This window comes from Ceratotherium simum, chromosome 20 (genome assembly GCF_057802395.1).
Source record: "Ceratotherium simum simum isolate JZ-2026a chromosome 20, ASM5780239v1, whole genome shotgun sequence".
NCBI lineage: Eukaryota > Metazoa > Chordata > Mammalia > Perissodactyla > Rhinocerotidae > Ceratotherium > Ceratotherium simum.
In genome coordinates, this window is record NC_141919.1 from 3,790,564 (window position 1) to 3,816,799 (window position 26,236).

The following is a 26,236-nucleotide window of genomic DNA, read 5'->3' on the forward strand; positions in this document are numbered from 1 at the left end:
ATCACCCTGGTGCTCTGTATGAGGACCCAAGGTGATACACCCGTCACTGTCTGGGCCCAAAGCAAAGGGAAATGGACTGTGACAAAGCTGGAAATGACTTGTAAAGCTTCTGTCCAGACGTGACCCATGTAACTTTTGTTCACATTTCATCGGCCAAAGCATATCTTGTGCTAAGCCTGACTTAATGGTGTATCCAGGGAACGGAAGTGGGTGTCAATGACCCCCTGTGTAATCCACCACACCCACGCACACCACTCTGCATGTAACAGGAGAGAGCATGGGCCCTGGGCACCAGCTGGGTGTACCTGTGTGGGTGAGTTTGTGTGAAGGGGTGGGGCGGTGGTGGGTGCACCCATGTCTGCAGGTGACCAGAACCAGCCTGAGATAGCCCCAAAGCCACATCGGGCTCCACTCTGCTCTGGGAACCAATATGCCATGGCAGCTCATTAGGAACAAGCAGATATGCTTCCTGTAGCAAAAATAAATTCTGTTTTTGTTTTTGTTTTCCCATTCACTTGATTGAATCGGTTAAAATAAACCAGAAAAAAATATAATTAGTATTCTTATCTGAGAAGTGACAGAAGTCAAAGTTGCCAAAGTTGCCAAAATTGACGCATTGCCTGAAACTAATTATTAAGCTTCAAAATGCCTGGTACTTTATTAATGAATGCATTTACTAGGAGCAAAAGTTTGAGAAATATCTAAACAAGCTTATTATTCTTAGTCACAGAGAATTTTCTTCTTATGCCAGTGTTTTATTTTTGCTTTTCGACTTATCTCAGCAAGATTGAGAAATACGGATTTCATCAATGTGACTTTTGGCGTAATGGCTCCTGTTGCAAACTCTCAAGGATATTGTTTTGGCCATCATAGTTGTTGCTTTTAGCATTTGCATTTTTAGGAGAGAATAGTGAAAGCCAGAAGATAATTATCCCCCACTTGGTTAAAATTTGGGGTTTACCAGTTGAATCTAGGAAGTCACCTTCAGTAGCTGATCTAGCCTTACTTATTTCTGTTGCCCAGTCCTGTTGATTATTTCTGTGAAACATCCATGATCCCAATCCTTTTATATTTTTCTTATTGATTTGTAGGAGCTCTTATTATATGAAAAATATCGATCTCATCATTCCTAAGGCAAGCGACAGGAGTAGCATAACAGATTCTTGTTGCATACAATGATGGTTAAGACAAATAAAACATTATGTTTAAATCTTAAGATGGTTGTTCTAAGAGAGCTGACTGCGTCTGAGTGTCCTGCTTTGAATCATCCCGTCTTCTGCTTGAAATGTGTTCTATCTTCCCCTAAAACCTCGCTCGACAAACCACTGATCCTTTCAACCAAGCTGTCTCTCTTCCTCCATGAAGCCTTTTCCCATCAAGCTCTCCACGCGGCCTGTTGCCCTCTGTCTCTGTGGCACTGCGGGCTGCAGCCCCTCATCGTGGCATGTGGTCACAGGGCCCCTTGCATGATTATTCACGCACTTTATGTCTTTATGTCCCCAATCCAGGGACCGGGTCTTGTGCTTCCCACCTGTCCTCCACAAACCCCAACATACGCATGTGGCTACAGCCCCTGTGTACCCAAAGAGACAGTAAACTCTTTGAGGACCAAGCCATAGGTTTCCTTTCTCTCCTCCATGTCTGCTGCACACAGTGCTGGGCCTGGAGACAGTGTTCGTGCTTGTCAACAGATTGGGCAGAGGTTCTGAGAACCGGCAAGGGACGGACCAAGCACAGCATCTTCAACTTGTCACCGAAGGAAAGGAATGAGAACATTCTACACCCTGCTTATGTTCTGCACGGTAGACTAGCATTGAGAGGCCTTGTTAGAATCCCTCAGAAAAGTTAAATAGCAGAATGGTAATAGCAGAGAGCTGGAGCAATCTTTATTGAGTCTCTTACTTGCAACCAAGAGTTTTGAGTAATACTGTGATATTTTGGTAATTACGTAGTAAAGGCAGAATAGAGGTGCCACACAATTTAAAAAATCAGGATTGAGCATGCTGTCCCTATTATTCTTGTACTTTTTTTCCTCTCTTAATAAAATATGATGAAAAGATTTTCATGCCATTAAGCATTTTTCTACAAGATTTTATTAGTTGTACAATTAATTTTATTGGATTATGATTATTGAACATTCAAATTGTTTCCAAATTTTCAATATTTTAAACAATGCTATGATGAACAATCTTATTTACATTCCTTTAATTAGTATTCCTAATAATTTGATAGGTGCAAATTCTCCAAAGTGGAGTGTGGGATAGAAAGTCATTGTCATTGTCACATACTGATAAATTGTTTTCCAGAGAGAGAAATTGCTGTACAGTGCCCTCCGTCCCCTCAGCGATGCTTTGGGGCTCATTTTTCCACACCCTAATGGCACTACTTTCTTGTCAGGGTCCTAGAGGTAGACTGCAGCATTTCAGTCCTGGACCCTCCACTGGTCGGGGATGTGACCTCGGGCACATCACTCAACGTCGCCAGCCCCATTTCCCTCATCTGTGAAGTGGGGTTGAAGTACTCACATTACATCCTCCTCTTCACTGTGTACCCAGCCTTCAGGGGCTTTCCATAACCTACTCGCCCTCCGCATCAGAAAATAATGTGGCTCATGTGCCTTCTGCCTTTGGTCCATTATACGTCCGACAGTTCCTTACACAGTGTTATTTGAGAACATTTGTAGAACAGCTCCAAAAATCTCTCCTGCTGAAATTTCATGTAACTTAAAATTCTAAGATTATAAATGATGAAGAACATTGTTCTTTGTTAAAACACACTGCACAATATTCCAAGGCTTAAAAAGAGCTGCAGAAGTAGAATTTTCATAGGGGAAGAGAAAAATTTTAAAGCAGAACCGATTTAAAGTTTTGTAATCAAGCATTGGAGATGGGATAGTTGGGAAACATCAATTCTGCTATGGCAAACTGGGCAGATCAAATTCATGTTAACACATTTTTTAAAAAATCTGAAATATCTAAATTATTCTGCTTTTCAAGACACAGAGAGAGGTCCAAAAGGTTAATATCTTCCACATCGTTCTGGGTCTTAAATCAGACAAGCTGTGAACATTTGGATGGAGGGACACACTGAGAAAAAGAAAGCCCTTCTTAGCAGACATTTTATCTGCAATAAAGTAAAATAAATTTTAAAAGTATACTTAAAACTGTTGAGGATTGAGATATTGAAAATATTCTGTCTTCATTGTTTTACTTTAGTGAACATAAGGAATATTATATAGTTTGCATATGTTTATTCATAACTTTAGTACTCATAACCTTATTATTTCCTCATAGTTTCTTCTGGATCTTTCAAGGAACATGATCTTCCCAGTTGGCAAGAAAATGCTGTGATAAACATTAGCGTACATACAAACACATGGGTACTTCTGAGATTTATTCGTGTTAAATATCGTGATCTTGAATTAGTTACTGAACCTCTCTGTGCCTGAGTTTTCTCAGCCGTAAAATGGGATGGTGATCACAAGAGCACTGTCTTCGAGTGTTCCTGTGAGAATAACATGAGTTTATGCTATATCCCATTTCACTGACTCTAAGACACACTGTTTTCCACTTATTCACATATCTGAAATCTGATGCATCTCACAACTGATGGAATCTCATGATCACTGTTGGTGAGGCATCATTCAGTTATTCCCATACCTGGGAAAACATCAAAAGTTCCAGCAACAACAACAAAAAAAGTTCCAGCAACAATGTTTGCAGAATGGATATCAGCACTTGGAAGGGAATCCTGGAGACAATAGTGGAGCACACTTAGTTCCTAGAAACCAAATGGCTGTGGGGAGGAGGTGGGTGAGTGGGTGGAGCCAGGTGTGTTTTGCAAAGTTCTAGAAGCAGGAAGCAAAAGTAGACTAGTTCTGCATAATTTGCAAAGCCAGCTTCAGAGCCCAGCACCAATGACTTTTAGTTACTTTATGGTTTTTCTCCAAAAATACTGCGTCCCTAACTTCTTGTTCACGCAGAAGACATTATGGAGAAATAAAGCCAACGTTGATGACTTAGTCAAAAAGCAGTTGAGACTCTGGATGTGAAAACGTTCAGTCATGCCTTCATCATTTGCTTTGCTCACATTTCCTTTTCCACGTGTGAATAGTAACTCATAGTGCACCTATGTGCCTAAGGAAATCAAAAACTTTTTTTTTTTTTTTTTACTAAGTATAAGAAAGAAATTGTAAGTGACCAGGAAGCATTGTGTCAGAGTTTAATCGACAGCCCTTTTTTTCTTCTCTTGGTGGTCCATAAAGAATAGTTGTATCTTGCAGTCATTGGTGATTTAGTTTTGATGAAATACAGCGTATTGGTGGTCACTGACTCCTCAAAGGAGATGGGTTAGACAAGGGGAGCCCCTGCAAGGAGGCTGGAGAAGTGCGTGGCCCAGCCTTTGCTGTCCTAGCTTCCGGAAGACCGGCGTGAGCGGCACGAGTGGCCCACCTGACCAGTTTCTTCACAGGGGAAAGGAAATCAGCTGAGATGGCCTATATGGTCTCTCCCAGCTCTAATTTCCAGCCTGAAGTCAGGCCTGACCTCCCACAGCTGCTGGAGCTGGTTCTCCTTTCCCACCAGCTGTTCCTCCAAGCCTGGCTCCCCATGTCTCTGAGGCAGCACAGCCCAATAGAGATAGAGGGAGGACCACATATGTGATTATAAATATTCTGCTAACCACATACAAAAACTAAAAAGATTAAGTGAAATGATTTTTAATAATATATCTTATTGACTGAATATATCCAAAATATTATTATTTCAACATGGAATAAATATAAAAAATTATTGATGAGATATTGCATTCTTTTTCTTTTACTAAGTCTTTGAAATCTAGTGTATATTTTGTACTGCCAGCATATCTTGATTCAGACTGTCCACATTTAATCAACAGTCTCAGGTGGCTGCTGGCTGCTGGACTGGACCGCACAGTCGAAGCCAAGAAAACTGTAAGTGTGGTCTTAGTACAATCACATTATAGGTTTTTATACAAAAACATTTTTCAATAAAAACTGAAGTAGAGTTAAAAAGTCTAATATGCATTAAATAGAGGAATGCCAGCTAATAGAGGTAAAATTTGTGACTGATGGAGTATTTTTAAAATAGATGTTGCTTTTCTCTTTCCAGTACCTCGGCAGGTCACACCTGCCTGGGAGGAGCCTTCGGAGCCTTTGCGGCACTCACTTAGACTGCAGGTCTACGCGCCCCGAGTCAAAACCCTGGGGTCAGGTGTTTTGGAGAATTTATAATTTTTTCAGATTTTAGAAAGTTAATAACTGGTATAGACTGTATATTGTCCAGAATCCTTAACAGGGACCAGGGGTGCCCCCATAATCAATCATATTATCCTGTCAATGGCAAAATATTTGAATAATGAAACCAAGTGGAATAAGTGAAGATTATAAAGAGCCCACAGGTCTGGCAGGTTTTGCTTCCAAACAAGTGAACAAAAATCTTTTGGTTTCCAGAGCTTTTTGCATTTTGGAATTGTGATTAAGGGATTGTGGATTTGTACTGATAGCTTTAGTTTGCAATATCCATACCATATTAAGGAGGTACATGTGGTTCCTATGAAATACTTCCCTTTGAAAACCACTTCCAACTTAACACCATCTAGAAAAAGGCTTTTCTTTCACCCATTCATTTATTTAATAACTATTTACTGCATGCCTCGAATGTGCCAAGCCCTGACCGAGGCATTGGGCGTCAGGGGGTGATGAACCAACAGCCACAGCTTCTGCCCCCATTGAGATTTTTTGTCGGAATCTGTAGTTAGTACACATTTACTCTAAATTGACATAGATGAGAAAGGCTCAACATATCACATTTCTTTTAGACCTGATTTATAATTCTCATTAAGTTATCCTGATTTCTTTCAGCCCATGACTGATTTTCAAAGCTATTATAAGCCCGTTGCTCAGGGCCACGTGTAAAACCCACAATTAAAAAGAAAAAGCACGTGCCAGTGTGTAAAGGAGCTTTCAGCTTTCACATCTAGCACTTTTATCAGGATCGGCACTGACACTTCCTTTCCCAGAGCCAATCCAAGGGGGTAAGAACCCACCTTTGTGAAACAGGTGGTGGAGGGCCCTTGCTCAGAAACATGTCTTCCTCCGCCCACAGCCCAGCTAAATTCCCTCTAGTAGAGGGAATTCTCTACTAGAGGCTTTCTTTTAGTTGAAAGTGATCTTTTCTTCACTTTCACACAATGGAATGAGTGTTCTGATATAATTCAGCCCCTATTCTGGGGAACTTGGGGACCCCCATCCCAATAGTTAGGGATCTGCTTACTTTCCTGTAGCCACGTGTATCACAGAGGAAAACTTAAGGTGCTGTGAGAATATACAACCCTTTCAAGAACCAAGCACACCGAGTAAAACAAAGCAGACAGATGAGTTTATTGCAAGGGTCTCAACCTGCAAGCTGGGAAACTCAAGGCTACACAAGCAACGAGTTCTGAACTGCCCACAGACTAGTTTTATGGGATAGAAGTGGAAGTTATTGGCTTTTTCAGCTTATGGGTTGCCTAGTGGCCTTCTTCCTTATTTGGATCGGGGTAGCTGAGTCAGGGGAACAAGGAAGTCCAGAGATGGTGTGAACAGACTTGGCTGGGAATTGGCTGGAGTCCTCTGCTGATTTCTGAGAAGGGCTGTAAATTCCCGCAACTTACGTTAGGTAAGGTTAAGTTTCTTTTCTCTTTAATGCACCTGCTTCAGCCAACTCCATTTTGTCCCCCACATAAGTGACTCCATTTTAGTTTTGGTACTACACGCTGATGGGAAGCTTCCGAGGCCCTAGGGCAGGAGTGGTGAGAGAAGCATGCCTAGCTACAAGTAGCAAGACTTCAGCCTGCACAGCAAAAGGACTAAGGGGTCTGGAACAGAACCAAGATGCCAAGTGGTTAGCACAGAATATTGCAGAGACAACCATGACATAGGTAGACAAGGTACCGGTAGGGGGGGCTCCATGGGTTTGGGGGTGAAACAGGATGGAGGAGGGAATATGGAGGTTATGCAAAATAACGTATTCTAATGCAATCTTGCTCTAGTGCAGCTTCTGCCCTGACGGGCTGGCCCAGTGATGGGGGATGTTGATCGTAAGCTAGCCTGGATCACCTAGTTCATTGGGGATGTTCAGACGCTTGGCTTTCTATCCCCTTGGAAGGGGCCAGCTGTGATGCAAGGCAGTGAACACAATGGGTAAGGAGCAGGGAAAGTGGATCAAGTTGGGAACGAATAAACTCCAAGAGTTTCTTTTAAACCTCTATGTTTATTTTGAAACTCCCCTAAGAGTCAGGACATTAAGTAACTTTTAGCATGTATATTACTTGGCCACCAATAATGGGTAAGGAATCCCCATCTGTGACTTGGTAGAGCTCAGTGTCCAGGAGAAGCTTATCTTTTAGAGCAGTGAAGTCTATGGAGAAGAGGAGCTTGGAAGTGGTTTAAAGCATTTGGTACTGGGCAGGCTGTCAAAAAGTGCCCATGGATGGATGAGTGAAGGCATGAATATCTAGGAAGTGTTTACCAGAACACATGACTCTGAAGACCAGAGGCCACCATCCTCCTAACTGCCTCAGCATTATGTAGGCCTTTGGGATTTAACACAATCTCAGAGAAATTTATGGCGGAACCCTCCATTAACTAAGATAAAGTTTCCACAACACTGGTAGAAAGAGGGCTCAAGATAGGAATTAATTTGAATTTTAGAGAAAGAAGTCATACTTCTCCTACTCCTGAAGTTATGGACTAAGGTTTTACCTGTTTAACATATGTTTAATCTGGTGATATGGGAACTTGGATGAGATGGTGCTGGGGGCCGGGCTGGGGGCTGGTGAATACGAGGCCATTATAATAATCTTCAAGTATCTGAAAAGTTCCCATGTAGAAAATGGATTTGACATGCTCTGCAGGTGCCACATTTAGAACAATGGCTGGAAATGATGGATTTTACACTCAGAATACAGGAATCCGTTCCAGTTGTTGGTAATGTCCCATAATTGAATAATTTCCCTCTTAGAGTAGTGAGTGAACTTCCTGGCATTTGGATGAATTTGATCATTTAAAAGGAGATTGGCAAATTATTTGGATTAGAGACCCAGCCATCTAGGATGCTGAGGAAGAAAGTCTTACATAAGATGGAAGTTTAGAGGCATCTCAACAGGAGTTGAGGACAGGAGTGGAGGGGCGCCAACGTGTGCTGAGCACGGACCACGTGCCTGCTGTGGAAGTTATTAGTCTTTTTGGCCACCCACCACCTGAATGTCTTCTCTGAGCTTGGAGAATGTCCTACCTTGTGCGTCTTAGTGTCGGAGACACCTCCCACTGTAGAATTTGAAAATGCCAGATAATCATTTTCCCAGCCTCCTTCGCTAGCAGTGCAAGCTCCGGCATCCAGGGCTTGGTGACAACGACAGCAGTGTCCCTATCAAATCAGCTTTCCTGTGTGGTGAGACACGTCTGAGCCTTGTTCTCCAGCCCTCACAGAGAATCTGATTTCTGTTTTAACATATTTTACAGGGAATTTCAAGCACACGAGAACAGCAAAACAAATCCCTCATGTACTCAGAGCAATAACCAACATTTTGCCAATCCTGTTTCTTTTACACCCCTCCGCTCCACCCCACCCTATGACTTCTTTCCCTGGAGTTTTTTTAATGCAAATCTCAGACATTGTGTTACTTTACTTGTAAATACCTTGGTGTATTAGCCCCTGTCTAGGCCTCTAGAAGAATCCTAACCTCCGTGACAATATCAGACCTAACAAAATTCACAGTAATTCCTTAATGTCATCTAACAGCCAGCCTTATTATACTTTCTCCAGTTGTCCTCGTACAGCGGGTTTGCTTGAATCAGGATCCAAATAAAGATCACCAGTTGCCTTTGGTTGTTATGTCTCTTATTTCTCTTTCATTCAACATCAGCGTCCTCTCATTTTTTTTTCTGTACTGTTGATTTGTTGGCGAAACAGTTCGTTTTTCCTGTAGAACCCAATATCCTTGTAATAAATTCCTTTTCTGTTTCAATCAGCCAGAGTGGACTTCAGTTGATTGCAACTAAGAATCATGACTGAAACACAAGACTTGTAGGGGTCCCAGTTTTGCAGAGGAGGAAACTGAGGTTCATAGCGGTGAAGTAATTTGCTAAGTTTTCAAAGCTAGTAAGTGTCATGGCTGGAACTGGAATTCAAAGCTCTCTGACTCACCGTCTATACGTAATCATCATGCTTTCTCCCAGCTCCCTTCCCACTCCAACATTCTAATATTTCATGCCCCTTTCCTCAATCCCAAATTCATTTTCACCAGCACCACACCCCAGGAATCCAGAACACCTGGTTCTCACTACCAGCAATGATCTCTGCTCAGCTTAACAAGTGTTGGCTTTATTACAGTCCATTACGTTTGCTGCCATAATACAGGTGTGGTATGGGTAAGTACAGATGTAGTCTGTGTATGCATCTTTATCCTAAATGCACCAGGCCAGTGGTTCTCTAAGTGCCGTCCCCAGTGCAGCACCCGGGAGCTTGTTCGAAGCCCCACCCTAGACCTGCTGAACCAGAAACTCTGCAGTTGGGGTCCGACCCTCTGTGTTTTTACAAGCCTCCCAGGTGATTCTGATGCCTGTCCCAGTTTGGGACCCACTGCACCAGGTCTTACCACCCTTGTGTTCCCATAACATCACAGTAATGTCCAACAATCCAAATGTGCCGCTCTTGTCCCTCCCTGACACGTGGCATCACTGGTCCTGCAGGAAGGACGCCCTCTTCAGTGGCTAGACAGTTGTTATCTACCGCTAAGTTTGCCAGTGGACCCTTTGGTATTTAGGGAAATGTTATTATTTTTTAAATGTCATAGTTGAATCTCTCATCCCTTATGTTAAAATCACGGAACTGAATGAAATCCCACATTTCAGACACTAACTCCGTGTTCCTACCTTGTGAGAGTGGTGTTTGTTAGAGCTAACTAGACAGTTTGCTTCCAGGCAAATGCTCACGACTACCTTCAAATCTACAGAGACTCACGGAGGTGGAGGGATGTCTAAGGACCCCGGCTGGGCTGGTGGGCTGCCTGTCCCTGGTGTGGTCTCTGGTTCCATTCGTCTCTGCTGGAGGATGGGGTGACTGAGAAGGGTTCAGAAAGCTTGAAGAGACAACGAGGGTAGTAGGGAGAAGGCTTAAAACTTTGTAAAGTTTTTAAAAATCATTCATGAAAATTTTCTGTTCTGTTGTTGGTGGCTGTGGGAAGCCCCACTGGTCCTGTCTTGTTCTCTCCCAATTTCCTTACACTTAACCATTCGGCTAAAATTCCCATCACTGGATCCTTGCCAGCTCACTCGAAATGGGTAAGAGCAGGCCCTTGGCTCACCATGCCCACTGGCCTCCGATGTGTGTTCCTGGTGGGCAGCATCTGATCCACAGCCTTCCCTGGGCATCACTGGGCCTCAGCCTCCAGGGCTTCTGATGTCCCTGGGTCATCGGCTGTTGCTGGCCTGTCCCCAGTGGTGTACTTGCTCCCTGCTCACCCTGAACTCTGCATGCACATTTTAAGCCCTATTGGGAGACAAAGAAGAACTGCAGGACCTTTCATTGCCAGGCACCATCTGTTTTTCCTCTCCTGTACCAGCTTTTTTTCCTCTCCTAATCTTCATTCTTTTCTAGGATGGAGTGATACTTGAAGAATTATTTAACACTTTCCATGTCAACCGATTCATAGATTCCCCCTTGATCCTCTTCAACTTTCTGGGCCATATTGAATTTCCCACCAGTGAGAAACAGGCTGATCTTCCTGGAGTATGTCAAATCCCAGCTGTGCTGTACACAAAACACGTGCACACACACACACGCGCGCACACACACACACACACAGAGTGTCTTTAAGTTTGCTTCTCCATTCCACAGTGTTTTCCCCTCAGAAAGTTAATGAAATATCCCCACGGCAACTAAAACCACCAACACTGATTTTACATAGTAACAAATTGGAAATTTCTGGAAAGAGTTTGCTCTATAATGTTTGGACTTAATATTTATAGTTTGTGTCGGGTCATGTCTTATCCAAGACATCACTCCCCTTCATTAAGTGAAAAGTAAATACATCTCTAGTGTTACAAAAACAAGCTGCTATTTACCCAGAGCCAGTTATCTGAACCCAAACCCTCTTTCTTGGAGCCTGAAGCGGGAGGCTGGCGTGAGACCAGTCTTCACAAAGTGAGTGGGCAGCAATTCATGCACCAGGGTGCCTGGCCTAAGAGAACAATAAAAGACAACTCTTTTATCCCCCACCTTTGCTGGGTTTCTCCATTTCTTTTAGGGCTGTCATGGGCTCTTAACATGATATAAGAAGGTGCCTGAGGATCACTTACTTCTCTTGGCATGGGAACATTTCAGGGGTTTACGCTCTCCCATCAATCTCTCCTTCCCCTTGGCTCTTTCTCACCAGGCTCCAGAATGAAAAATGAGAACGCTCCAATCTCGCATATTAAACCATAACTAATTATTATTAGATCAGTTTTCACTTTTTCCCAGCCCAAATGTCAGAGGCAAAGGTCTTAATTTACTAGCTCCAGCAGGCCTGAAGCTAGGGTAAAAAGGAGTATGAGATCTTCCAGGAATGGACTGACTTCAACTGGCTCAAAAGCTGTGTAAGTAAAAAGCTTTCAGGCTATTGAGAGTCACGGACTCCGGTCTTCTTGCTGGACTCACACCTCAAATGCTGTCTGTGCATGTTGTTGATGTTCTCTGAACTGAGGAGAGATGCCTGCAGACGACCCGGAGTCACTCTGCCTTCAGATATGAGACTACACAAAAGCCAGGCATGGAGAGTGTAGAGCCACCAACTTTCACATCTGGAAGAGACCTCTGAGGTAACCTACGAGCTCCACAAACTCTTCAAGTTCTGGGGGAGGAGACCAGGTTTGCAGAGATGGCAAACCCTCTGGCGTGGGCCGTCTCTTCCTGGTGATCTGGTGATCATGTCCATCATTTTGTCACCACAGGAAAGAAAAGGCCCTGGACCGATGGAAAGTGCAAGAATAAAATCCAGAGGTCCTGAGTTCCACTGCTGTGTTTTGGTGATAAGAAAAAGTTCAAGGTGAGCCAGATCACGCATACTAAGTTCTTCCAAGAGGCAGGTAAAGTCCCAGAATCAGGGCAGATCCACATACTCGGGGGGTTTAGAACCTGGGGTTTGAGATGGGCGGCCTAGGACTGAGTGCCTGTTCCGCTGTTCACAAATGTTAACCTTGCGCAACCTCATTGTCTCTAAAGGCTGTTTTCTCATTGGTAAAAAGGAGACCATGGCACCTTACTCACGGCATTTCTGCGAGAATTTAAAGTGTTTAATGTAGCTATTAGTGCACAATAAGCACTCATAAATCTTAGATGGTGGTATTATTATGACATTGCCGTTAATAATAGTTGCAGTGTCATAGAAGTCATTCAGGGTGTATTGGATTCCAAATCAAAATTTCTAGAAAAATATTAGGTACTTAATAACAACAAATTAATGGGAAATAAATCATTTTACGTCACCGTCGGACCCTAACTTTTGAGACTCACCTTGTCTAAAGGAAATGTCAAAACTGTATTTACTACTGCAAGTGACTTTCTTTCTGTACTATCTCTATTGCTTCATAAAAGCTCTTTGAGTGAAAAATACACCCCAAATCCTCCTTGCTCCCTTTAGCCTGGTCTCCCCTGTGGGGTCAGAGTCCTGGTGCAGGCCCCCAAGAGTTCTCCCCTACACTGCGTGTGAGGCATTAGGAACCTAAGGGACCATCCCTGTGCTTTCTCGTCATCCTGTCAAGTGGGGTTGTCTGAATTTCAGCTCCTGTTTGTTTATTTGTCACAGCCAGTGCTTCTGTGACTGCCTGCAGCATAGCTCTAGGACAGGAGAGTACCACAGAGGGGGTGGGGACGTCTCTGCAGAGATGAAAGGTGAAGGCATGAATGTAGAGGAGGAGAGGGGAATGGGTAGGGTAAAAAAGACAGAGAGGGATGAAAAAGAAAATCAAATTTTCCCTTCCTTGACAAATCAGAGAGGGATTTGATGTGATCCTACGAGGTTTGAAGGGTCTTGTTTGTTCATTTTCAGGGGGGAGCAGACAAGGCCACTAGTATTAGAGTTGGAAGAAGGTAGCTTTAGTGTGTAGACTATGGATTCTAGAAAGGCAAGGACAGAGGTGATTTGAGGTGGGAACATGAGAAAAGAGTATCAGGGGTGAGAAATGCCAAGGTCCAAAGTCTCCTTGATTTTCAATGATCTCAAGTGGAGTGATAGCTCTCATGAGGCACGAGACAGGAGGTGTGAAGAGGAGGAAGGGGATTTACCAGCCTCAAAGGGAAGCCACTAAACTGATATTACAGTTTGCATTTTTGTTGATAAATTCTGTGCCACTTGTGCTCGTAAGATATAAGGATAGGCTAAGAACAGAGCTGGGTTTTGAGACGTAGCTATTTTCTAGAGCTAAGGGATCTTAGGGAAGTTGATAGAAGGCACCGAGCTTACACATCCACTCATGTCAATTGTTTATAGGTCTATTATATAGTGCACACACGTACGTATCTTTTTTAATCCTTGAAAGACGATCAAATTACAGTTTTAGGGAATGAAATCCTTTTGGTTATACAACTTCACTCTTTTTCTCATTCTTATCTCAAAACTATGAGTGTAACTTTTTCTTCAATGGATAACCAGTCCCATCTCCCTCAAGTTTGGCAGGGTTCACGTGAGGAGAGAGATTCGAGATCTCCGACACTGAAATCCAGGGTCTTGACTGCTAGTTCTCACTTTTGTGACCCACATAAAATGGACCACGAGGGTTGATGCCTGTAGCACGCAGAAGTGCCCGGGCTCTGCTGCAGGCAAACAACCTGAAATCTCAGTCAACGCAAGTGTTTTTCTTGCTTCCCCAGGCCCACTGAAGGTCCTACAGACAGGCTGGCAGCTGTTTTCCACGTGAGGCTGATGGAGCGCCTCCAGGCCCCCCGGTCAGAGAAAGAGAGGCTGAGAGTGAAATGCTTTACCTGGAAGTGACAGTGCCACTTCTGCTCACGCTTCACTGGCTTAAGCAAGTCACTTGACCACGCCTAACTTCAAGGAGGTGAGGAATTGAAATTTCCAGCAGGAGAGAAGAACAACAGTAATCAAGCCACAATGTCACTTGGACATTCTGAAAACGAAAAAGCCAGCAGCACCGCTGTCCTGTCTACACGGCCTCATAAGTGGAAGACATCAGCCATTCTTTGTGGTTCGTTCACCTTGCCCCTCTGCTTCTGCCGCTGCTCCTCCGATTCCGTTACACACCAGACATGTGTTATCCTGACCACCCACGGCTCCTCCCCTAGACAGTCAAGTAACGTGACTCAATTCAACTCAAATTTTACCCATTTCTGCTAAATTCTTGACATAGTTTAATTAGAAACTTAGAATTTTATAAACAGAGAAATTAGCCAAATGGCCCCAGAATTCTGATATCGTGTCCAAACACACACTGTCGTCAAGTACATGAGGGTAGCCATTGCTCCATTGACTTGGTTTTGCAAAATTAATACTTCTGAGATTATTCATGTTCTCCTAATAATTTTACCTAAAATTTTAGTAAGCTGCAACTATTGGCAATGCTTTCTGAGTTATGACCTCGAACATACTTTTTGCCACTTGATGATAATTATTTTTTCTATAGTAATATAATTATTTTTAAAAGATGCAAATAACTATTAACTAGTAAAATAATAGCTTACTTATCCAGATATAGTTTTCTTTGCCAGCTCAACTATTTGAGAATCTTGGAGGAATTTGAAATAATAGGGCTGGGAGCAGTTCAAATAAGTGTCACAGAATATATTTACTATTACTTTTCCTATAATTATAATAAACTTCATATGGTTACTCAGGCACATATTAAGTTGAGGATTGAAATTGAATCCCTGCCTCACAAGGTAACAGCAATGAAGACAAAAATGCATGAGAAGTGAACCCAAGGATTTGAAAAACAGAGCCATCTACACGTCTGATCTCATCCACCTCCATGTTTCTGAAAAGCAACGCAACACAGTAAGAATATAGTTTATAGTTTACAATGAAGCTCTCAAACCAGTTATGTTCTATAATTTAAAAAAATGTTACCACATATAATAGCAGCAAAAAAGTGTTAAGGTACCTAGGAGAGAATTTAACAAAAGACATGCAAGACTTAAAAGGAAAATTATAAAACTATGGATTGTTGTAGAATTATTAAAAAATGGATTATTTACATAGAGGACTGGGTTGAGGGCATCACTTTTGAAATTACAAAAATATTTCTTTAAAAATATGTGTATTTGGTCTATTAATAAAAAAATGCATATTCCCCAGCATGGCACTTAGAAGTCACTCAATAAATATTTGTTGAACAAGTGAGCAAATGGATGGACATAAGCAAATTCTTCCATGTTTTATAGTTATTTTTGTACACGGTGTCAGTTACCAACCACCCCAGGCCCACCCATAGGTCTGCTTTAAAATCCTGCTACCCATGTGCTGAACCTTGCCAGGTCCTGAGTCAACGGAAGCCTGGATAGTCAGGTGGAGTGGAAATTCCCTCTCCACTGATGACTCAGGGTCTAGCCAACGTCTGCCGTCATGACCTGGTGTCCAGTGTGCCTGGGGTGAACTCAGCCTCAGGACACAGCACCAGACATGCCCATCGTTTCCACCCGCTGAGCACATTCCCTTTGTGGAGAGCAGGGGCTGCCCAGAGACAGAGAAAGGGTAGCTAGCCTTGTGGACCCGAAGATGCCATCTCTTTCAGGGATCCTGAGATCAAGGTGGTGGGCCCCTTACACAACTGGGCACGGAGATGGAGTCTGCTGTCTGTGGGGTGGTGGCCTAGTCGAGGATGTGGGCTGGGCTTCCGTTTTAAGGCACCCATGATGGGCCATGTGCATAATAAAGTGAAATAGGCCTACACACAGAGAAGAATAGAAAGAAAAAGAGTTGAAAAAATGTGGAGAGAGAAGTTTTGTAACTACCTCTGAGCTCTTGTGAAGCTAGAGATTCAATATGCCCTGAAATAACGATAACATAAACGAATAATAATAACAATAGAACATTAATGCTAGCAGCAATACTTACATAGTGTTTACCCTGTGCCGGCACTTTAAATGTAATTCATGGAACTCTTGCCTATGAGTTAGGTATTCCCATTTTACAGCTGAGAAAACTAGCGCACAGATATTTTAGCCAATTCACTCAAGCCAAGTGTGGAACAATGACCTGAAGCCAGGCAGTGTGGCTCCCAGGCCATTCTCGATCTTGATATTCTCCTGTCTCTTGAAGCATCTTCAGGTGGGTTTGGTTACTTGTAGTCATTCGTTGACTAACTGAATGAAACAAATCCTTTGACAAAGCTCTATCCACTGTGACAGTTGGACAGGCCGCCTGCCTGGGCCCCGGGTCCTGGACGCCTTCCAGTTGTCTGAGGCCTTGAACTTACATGACCAACAGCCCAGTCCCCTGGAGACTCGACCCCTTACCCTCGTCCCAGTTCACCCCCACCTTTACTGCTCCAGTGTTCACTCTTCTGAGGAAACGACTCTGAAACACAAAGCTCTGAACCTTTCCCAAACTTGCATTCTTTAGAATACTAGTTCTGAAAGATAAGTGTTCTGCAGAACAAAGGAACAAATAAAAATCTTTTTTAAATCGGAGTAAAATGTCCTGCAGAGAGCCTTTCCTACCTGCGTCCAGCCGCTGGACTGGGGATTGGCAAGCCACAGCCCTTGGCCCAAAGGCAGCCTGCCACCTGTTTCTGTAAATAAAGTTTTATTGACACACAGCCACGCCCATTTGCTCACACATGACTGCTCTTGTGCTAGGGCAGTGGAGCAGAGTGGTTGCAACAGGGTCTGTGTGACCTGTGAAGTCTAAAATAATTACTCTCTGTCCCTTTAAAGAAAAAGTTTGCTGACCCCCGACCTACAGGCATGGGAAAACAGTCATCCTCACAGTGTGCTCAAAAGGAGTGCTTTAAATGTTTGGGAGCCCCAGAACCTTGCGGCGCCCTCCTACCTTGCTGGCAAAAGGACTGCATTTCCTCCAGTCGGTATTCACACGTGCGGCTCTCTCTCATGGCTGCAGCATGTTAGTAGGCAATTCTGCCCCCAGAATGGCTGACCATGAGTTTCTCTACCTTGACACTTTGTTTCCTTTATGAAAACAATACAACAAATGAAAAATGTGTGCTGTGCTGTGCTCCTAGCTGATGTGCATTATTTTATTATCAGAATGATTTTTTTCTGCAAGTTATTCAGATTTCCTTGTGGTTGCTAGAATTCATTTCATTTAATAGAAATTAAGTGAACCTGGCCAAAAACAGAAAGAAAGAACATTTACTACTTCAAGAGGCAGGTATTATTCTTGTTTTTCGGAGGAGGAAACTAAGGCTCTGAGAGGTTAAGTAAAATGCCTTAGAATCAGAGGGGCGGAAGTGGCAGCAGATGCCATGAGAGGCCCTGGAGTAAAGGAGCCTGACCAAGATTTTTTAACCCACTGTTCTCCAAATAGAGGTTTTTCTCCCCCCAAGATTCTTCAGAAGGCCCCAGGAGCTGGTGTTCTGAGGAAATGCACTTGGGACAATGCTTCTCTGAGTGGTCACAGAGTGAACACATGCCCATGAGCGAGACACAGGGACTTTGTGGGGCGCGTGAGGTGCGGTGGGAAAAGCCTGATGTCGGCGTCATAGGGCCGAGGTACCAGCTCGAGATCAGGAAAGGAACTGAAACAACCCAGGCGCCCGTTCCCTCCTCTATAAACCCCGGCGGGGTATGGAGACAAGTACCTGAGATCAGCTATTTCAAGCTACATTGAATGACATATAAGAGGCACTCAGAAAAGGGGAGATGAGAGTCTATCTTGTGGGTGCAGGGAGAAAAAGTAAGGAGTGAAAATGAGTCGAGCTCTGCTGAGAGAAGAGTAGCCTTCTGTGCCTGACGTCCTCTCGTCCACCCTGCGCCACTCCATCTAAGGCCATCGCTCCGTCTACAGCGGCCACGAGCTGCCCTCGTGGGACCGGGAGACAGGAACAGCAGAATGTTAAATCAAGTAACTGCACTAGAAACCGGGCAGCCCCCAGAGCGCTTCGTTGTTCCCTTCCCGGCGTGCGTCCTCAGCTTCCCAGCAGGGATGTATCGCCCTTCCTAACTCTAAGGACAGCCCCTCAGTCGATGAGCTACTTTTTCCTGGGGTGGGGGTGAGGGTGGGGGCGGAGGAGGAGAAGGGGGAATACCACCCTTTCATTTTGGCCAAGGTCTCTTGAGGACACACCTCCAATGCCCCCCTGGAGGAGGGAGCTGCCCGCCAGCCAGCCGGCTGGGATCCCAGCCCCCAGTCCACCAGTCAGAAGGCCTGAGGCCTCAGGATGTGAAGAACCAGCCTTTCATTGCGGGCCTATTTCTAAGCCTCTTCTACTGGACTTACAAACCAGAGCCCTGCGAGTCTTGCCTTTGTCCATGAGTCTACCAGGATTCTGGAAAGACGGCTCTTGTGAGATGGAATAAGCCCTTGATCCAGGACAAGGTTTGGCAAACTTTTTCGTAAAGGGCCAGAGAGCACACAGTTCAGGCTTTGCAGGCCACGTGGTCTCTGTTGCAACTGCTCAACTCTGCCCTTGAAGCAAGAAAGCAGCCGTGAATAATACGTAAACGTGGCTGAGTTCCAAGAAAGCTTCATCTATGGATGCTGAAATTTGAATTTTATATGATTTTCCTGTGTTACAAAATCTTCTTCTTGTTTTTCCCCCCACGATTTAAAACTGTAAAACCCATGCTTAGCCCAAATGCCATACAAAAAAAGAGGCAGGTAGGATTTGGTCCATGGCTGCCATTTTCTGACCCCTGATCCAGGATATCCTGGAATGTTCTGGCTGAGGGAACTTGGACAAACCTTTTATCTTCTGAGAACATAAGTCGGACAGCGTACCAACCAGCAATGGGATAAAATAAGATAATATCTGTGAAAATGCTCTGAAAACTGTAAGGTTTGTTTTTTTTTTTTTGTGAGGAAAATCGGCCCTGAGCTAATATCTGCAAATCCTCCTCTTTTTTTTTTATATGGGTAAGACTGGCCCTGGGCTAACATCCATGCCCATTTTCCTCCACTTTATATGGGATGCCACCACAGCATGGCTTGACAAGCGGTGCGTTGGTGCGCGCCCGGGATCCGAACCGGTGAACCCCAGGCTGCCGCAGCGGAGCCGCATGTACTTAACCGCTTGCGCCACCAGGCCAGCCCTTGTAAGGTGTTTTTATAAATCAACATTAATATTACCAGGGTAAGTCTTCAAGCAGCAACATTGATTCCAATGTAGAAAGACGTGTAAATTGTCCAGGGATTATTGAAAGGTGGAGAATTTCAACCTCTGTGGGGAAAATACAGTTCAAATGATCTTTTCCAAGTGTTTTGTATTTTGTGGAGAATGAAAAACCACAACCAAAATGTGACTTGTGGTTTTGGATGTGGGAGGGTTTTTTGCCACCACTTATAGTATTTTAAAAGCCATAAAAATCAACCACAAAATATCTAATTTCTCAAATTATTATTTATTGCCATTTAGTTAATTGCACTGTTTGTTGAAGCTTTTCTTCCGCCATCCCCCCCTCTGTGGTTTTCCTTTCCGCTAGCCACACCTGACGCAGGGCAACAGGCCTTGATGTCGGTGAGGACGGAGCAAAGGCAGAGTTTTCAGGACACGGGTTACCCCCCAGCCTCCGGCAGACAGATGTCCTGGGCTCTGCAGGGGACGGGAGAATAACTGGAAAAAGGGGTCTCGGGCTGGAGTTCTCTCAGGCTTCTTTTCCCCTAAGCTTCCTTCCAGAGGGGGCAGGGTCACCCCCACGCTGGCTGCAGCCCCCCGTGGCGTGCCCCCAGGAACAGGGCCTCACAAGCATCCCCTGAGGAGAGGCCTCCCAGCTGGACGTGGGAGGCTGGGTTCCAAAGGCAGGTTCCCGATGAGCACTCGGGGCCACGGCTTCACGACGACACTGAGACGATGTTCACAGCTCTGCTGAAATGGAGGCCAAGAATGGGCGCCAGGGGTTGCCAGGCAGAGAGAAACAAGGAAGCCAGGGAGGAGAGGGGACGAGGCTAAGGAAATGTGGGGGCACTTTGTTTTATTTTATTTTTTAAAGATTTTTAAATTTTTTAATTTTGTTTCGTCTTTTATTTACTTTATTTTATAAAAATGAGAAATATAGAAGTTGATATCATGGATGACCGGGGAGAAGATCTAATCTAGAGGAATTGCCTGAGGTTGCATCATTAATTTAACAACTCAAAATCAAGCACAGGCACCAAGACAAGGTGGAGGGCAAGGGGAAGGAAGGGCAGAAGAGAAGGGGAGAAGCGCAGAAGGGGAAGGAGGAAGGGACACGAGGAAGGAGGGAAAGACAGAAATTAATTGAAAGACGGGAGACCCTCCTTCTGCCCTGCCCCATCGAGACAGCTCTGCGCTGAGCTGGGATGAGAGATATGTCTTCTGTGCCCTCTGTGAGGCTTGCTCCTTCCCTAAGTGTGGGCATCTCCCATCTAGCATTCACAGATGCATGTTTTCCATTTCACAGATGCAAGTCCGCTACTGAACTTAGTTAACTGTGAAAGGACTAAAATAGATGGATAGAGTGCCCCGTTTCCCCTCACCCCCTACCTTCATCTTCTTTCTTTCCTTTCCCTCTTTTTTCTCGATGTCCCTTCCCCACAAACCTGGACTGGCTGATAAACATCGAGGTTTGCACAAACGGTTCTCACAGGTGGTTAGGATTGCACCAATGACCCCAAGCAAGAGGTACGAAACAAACTCATCACCAACTCCAAGGTTAGTTAAAGATGAAAATTGCCACTTGAGCCAAAAAGTGCAAGGACTGCAAAGACTGCAGAAGACTGTGAGAACCTTGGCCCTGCTTAAGTAGCTGGGTCTGCAGGTCCTCCCTGTTGTGCGTCACCTGAATGGGGTCTCTAACCTCTACGTGAGTCCTTAGATCATGTTCTTTTGGCGGTACTCAATAAAAGACCCAATCTGCTCCTGAACAAAACCTGGCCTTCTGGTCACCCACATGTTGCCTTCCTGAAGGATTGAAAAAGCCTTCTCCTTTGCACGTGGATTTTCGCACCTGTGGTTATTGTGAGGGCAGCTCCCTGCACAGGACCTGGAAGGATCTCAGTGCGAGCCCCCCACCCCCTTCTCTCTACCCCCACGTTCTTGAATGTAGCAGACCAGACGTTCTTGATGGAATATTGTGTTAGGGGTCTCGGGGCAGTGGGCTTAGTGCCAGAGGAGGGGCCAAGAGTTTGGAGTTCTACACTAGCCTCATTTCGCCCAGGGCCCCTCTAGTTTTGCTTGTCAGATGTGTGAGTTCACGTAAACAAATTTTAAGACATAAAACTTAGAAAATCACCCTAGAGACTGAAAAGAGCACCGAGAAGAGCGGAGGCAAATCACAAGGCGCTGGGCGGCCGAGGGATGGGGTGTTGTGGGAGGGAGGAAATGGCTCAGTCTGTCAAGCCCTGGCCCTCGATTTGTTTATTTAGTGTCTACTCCACTCCCTCATTCACAGCGGCCACTCGCAGAGTGACTTCCCAGCCAGACTTACCATCCTCCTGGGCTGGCACTGCTGGGAATAGAACGACAACCACATGTTGTCCATGTGAGTACGGTTCAGGGAGTGGAAAAAGAGGAGTTTTGGAGCAGAACCTCCTGGGCTGAGGCCCCTGGCTGTGCCATTTGTGACACCTACAATTTTGAGATATTTTGTTTAACCTCTGCAGGCTCCAGGTTCCTTTGTGGAAAAAGGGGGATACAAATATTTGTCTCTTGAAATTAATAACTTTTTTCCTTTCCCTTCTCTTTTTAACTATGTCCACTTGACTTTCATTAAATAAAATGAGTTTGGGTAACTTTTGCAGAGAAGATAAACTCAATAAAAAGAAAAGAAATGCAGATCTTCTAGGAGCACAACATAGCACAAAATCTCCACTTCAGCTCTGGTTTCAGAAAGGAAAAATGCACGAAGGAGAGGAAAACTCACTATCAGCCATTACTGGGGCACGTCATCGGAGACCACCTCAGGCAAAAGCCTTTTAATTTTTTACCTTTTATTTTTTCTTTTTTAATAGCCTTTTTTTAGAACAGTTTTAGATTTTCAGAAAAATTGAGACGATAGTACAGAGAGTTCTCGTATACCTCACACTCAGTTTACCCTATGATTAACCTCTTATATTAGTATGATACATCTGTTATCATTAATGAATCGATATTACTATTAACTAAAATCCAGACTTTATTCTGATTTCCTCAGTTTTTTCCTGATGTCCTTTTTCTGTTCCAGAATTCCATCCAGGATACTACATTACATTTAGTTGTCACATCTCCTTAGGCTCCTCTTGGCTGTGACAGTTTCTCAGGCTTTCCTTGTTTTTGATGACCTGGACAGTTTTGAGGAGTGCTGGTGAAGCGTTTTGTAGAATGTCCCTCAATTTGAACTTGCCTGATGTTTTTATCATGGTAAAACTGAGGCTGCAGTGATTGGGAGGAAGACCACAGAGGTGAAGTGCCATGTGCATCACATCACATCAAGGGTGTGCTAGGCACATGGCTTATGACTGTCGATGCTGGCCTTGAGCACCTGGCTGAGGGAGTGGTTGTCAGCTTCTCCACTGTGGAGCTACTCCTCCCACCCTCTGTACTGCACACTTTGGAAGGAAGTCTGAGAGACCCCCAGACATGGTTCCGTGTAGGTTCCTCCAGGTTTCTCCTCCCCTAGTCTGCCAGGCCAGCTTCCCTCAGTGCATGAACTGCACAAACATTGGACTCCTGCTATTTCTCTTGCAGTTTTAGCAAATTTCAAAGATTTCTAAAGATTCTCAAAATGTCTTTTCTTTCATCCAAGTCCCAAGTCATCATGAACTTTCCTGTTTTCAGCAAAGCATGACTTTTACCCCTGACCTCACAAAGTGAAATGTAGGATGATTGTATATCCACAACCACACTCTTGATGGGACCAACCCTTCTGGCTTATACAACTGCTCCACCCAAATCAGCTTACATGGATCAGCTGGAAAATGGACTGCAATTTCCAAACCAAGGCTCCTTTCAGGCAGTGATGCCACTAAGTAGAATGGGCATGACAGTGTGGAGATGCAGCTATAGGAGATGACTGTACTGGTCAGGCCAGGCGAGGCACATGCTGCTGTAAGAAATAACCCCCAAATTGCAGTGAGTTCATATATAGTGTTTATTTCTCTTTCATGCAAAGTCCACTGTAGGTCTGCTGCCTCTTGAGGATAACTCACCTTAACTGGAGACAGAGTAATCCAGGCTTCTTTAATTCTATGTCTCCTGACTTATCTCCTGGCTCCATGATCCCCTCAGAAGAGGAAGAGATAGCTGAGAAGTCACATGGGGGCTTTGTGGTCTCACCTTGGCACTTGCACTCACAGTCCATTGGCTGGAAGAGACCACACGGCCCCACCTATCTGCAAGTGGGCTGAGTCCTGAAAATTCTTGGATCATAGGCTCAAGTCCACTCTTTTATACATCAGTCAAATTCTTCCTTTTGTGATCTCATTCTGTGCTGGCACAGAGCCCTCCCAAACTCCTTCCCTGGGTTTCCCCCAAGGTGCAGGGAGCTAAGTAAGGCAAATGTTGCTCCACCACAGCAACCTTTAACTTCACTTTACATTGCCCTTTCTCCTTTATTATAATGTAACCTATTGTTATAACATAATGACCAGAGGTGAGTTATGCCCGGTCTGACCACTGCTAAAGACTTTACCCTAGTTGGTCTAATGCCCACTGTGTTCTTGGCTTACCTTACTTTTTGTGTGGGTGTGTGTGTGTGTGTGTGTGTGTGTGAGGAAGATTAGCCTTGAGCTAACATTCTATGCCAATCCTCCTCTTTTTGCTGAGGAAGATTGGCCCTGGGCTAACGTCCACGCCCATCTTCCCCTACTTTATATGGGATGCCGCCACAGTATGGCCTGACAAGCGGTGCATCGGTGCGCGCCGGGGATCCGAACCTGTGAACCTAGGGCCACCAAAGTGGAGCGTGCACACTTAACCACTATGCCACTGGGCCGGCCCCTCACCTTGCTTTTTTAGTTGCAAAAATACAAAACATTCTACAGTCTTTTTTTCTTGTTTTTTTTTGTCTCTCCACTAAGCACAGAAGAGGTACCCTTTTCCCTAAATTTGCAAACTTAACTCCTTTTATTTCTACTCACTAAACTTGACATCTTTCCCTCCCCCTATTAATTCCTTCTCCACCCTGCCTGAAATTCCCCTCTGCCCACTCAGCATGGGACACCTAGGTTGTCCTCACTTCACCAGGCCAGACCTCAGTTTCTTCATCTGTAAAATGGGAAGTTAGGATGAGCTGCGTCCTTCCCATTCTGATGGTCTCACAATGTGTGCAGAACCTTCTCTGTTGATGTCCTTTGTGGCATCTTCCTCATCAAGATTTTACCCTTTTAAATCATAGGATGTGTTAATGAGTCAATTAAAACCTGACGTTTTAAAACAGAAAAAAATAAACCCTATGATCCTTGATCTTTGAATTTGAAATTTCTCCTGTTTTGCCTTTCTTTAATTTTCTCAAACAGCTTTTTAGAATTTAATCATTTGGAATCATTCTTTAATTTACATAACTCATCATACAGTCTACTCTTGAATTGAAGCAGTGTTATGCATCATAAATAGTGAAAATATCAAATTGTTCTGAAAAAAATAGTGGAGTTGAGTCCTGTGTACTCTCCTTCCATGGTGTTCCCAAGGATTTGGTTACTTGAAACCAGAACTAAATAGAATTATTGAGTTAATTTTGAAGTTAAAGGCTACCTACGTTGATGAGATGTTTATAGAGAAACTTGATCATTCACTTGTAAATAGGTGAGTTTCTTGTTTGTTTTAATTGCCTAAAAATAGAACAATGATATAACAGAATTTTTTTCAGGGACTAGGATCAATCCTAACTGTATCTCCTTAACAGAATGTTTTTTGTTAGCCATTTCTTTTCAAGATTAAACATTGAAGGAAAAAATGGATTCTTTCTCAGTTGCTGTGGTTAATTATTAAGCAGTGTCAACTTGTTAAACCATTTAGCTAAATGTAATGTTTAGGCCAATGGCAAGGAGTAGGAATACAATGACTTTCCTCCCAAAGCTGAGGGTGCGTTCATGGACACTTGTTAGCAGTGGTTGCTGGTCCAACTGCTCCCCTACCCAGGAGCACACAAGAATTCTTCGTGAGCCTTATTATAATGAAAACCATTAACAATGAATTCTGCAGTGGTCTGGGCTTTTCAAAGATGGCATCAGGAAAGAAGATGGCAGGTAGACACGAAATGCATAGGTACCTGGAACACCATTTGCCCAACAGCTTCCCTCTCTCACCTTCTTTGTTCTGTGTTCTGCTGCTAGTGCTGAAATGTAGAGGAAACGCCTCAGCTGCTGGAGTGAGTTTTCTGTCGACAGCGTACTCCGTTCCATATTATCTGCATCGTTGAACTCCAATTAGTGCATGATTTCCACTTTAGTGCTGACTGAAGTTTTTGGGGTATTGTTAAACAGAATTCCAGGCTTTCAGCTGCAAGAGTTCACTCTAACCCTGCAGTTTCACTACAGAATTCCCCTCTGGCTCTAGGAGACAGGTTTGCTGGGGGTGGGAGCCCTGCAGTTGGAGTCCTAGCCCAGGAGTCAGCTTCTGACTGCCATTTCCTAGTTGTGTGACCTGGGATGAATCATCTGTCATCACTATCCTATGAGGAAACAGAGGAGCTGGGACACTACTGTTGCCTGCAAAAGGCATTTGTAAACAATAAAATGTTCTGGTTTATCATAACACCATAGTAACCCAGACAGCCTGGTGTTGGCATAAAGACAGACAAACAAATCAATGGAACAGAGAAGAGGTCCAAAGATAGGCCCACATGAAGGTGCCAAGGCAAGTCAATGTTGTGAAGATTGTGCTCTGTGTTTTTAACAAATGGCGATAGAACCACTAGCAAAAGAAAATAATGAACCTCAACCATATCTTCCATCATATACAAAAATTAACTCAAAATGGATCATAGACCTAAATGTGAAACCTTAAGCTGTAAAATTTCTAGAAGTAAACATAGGGAAATATCTTTGCAACCTTAGAGTAGGGAAGGAAAAACAGACATAAACGGAAAAATATGATAAACTGAACTTTATCAAAATTTAAAATCTC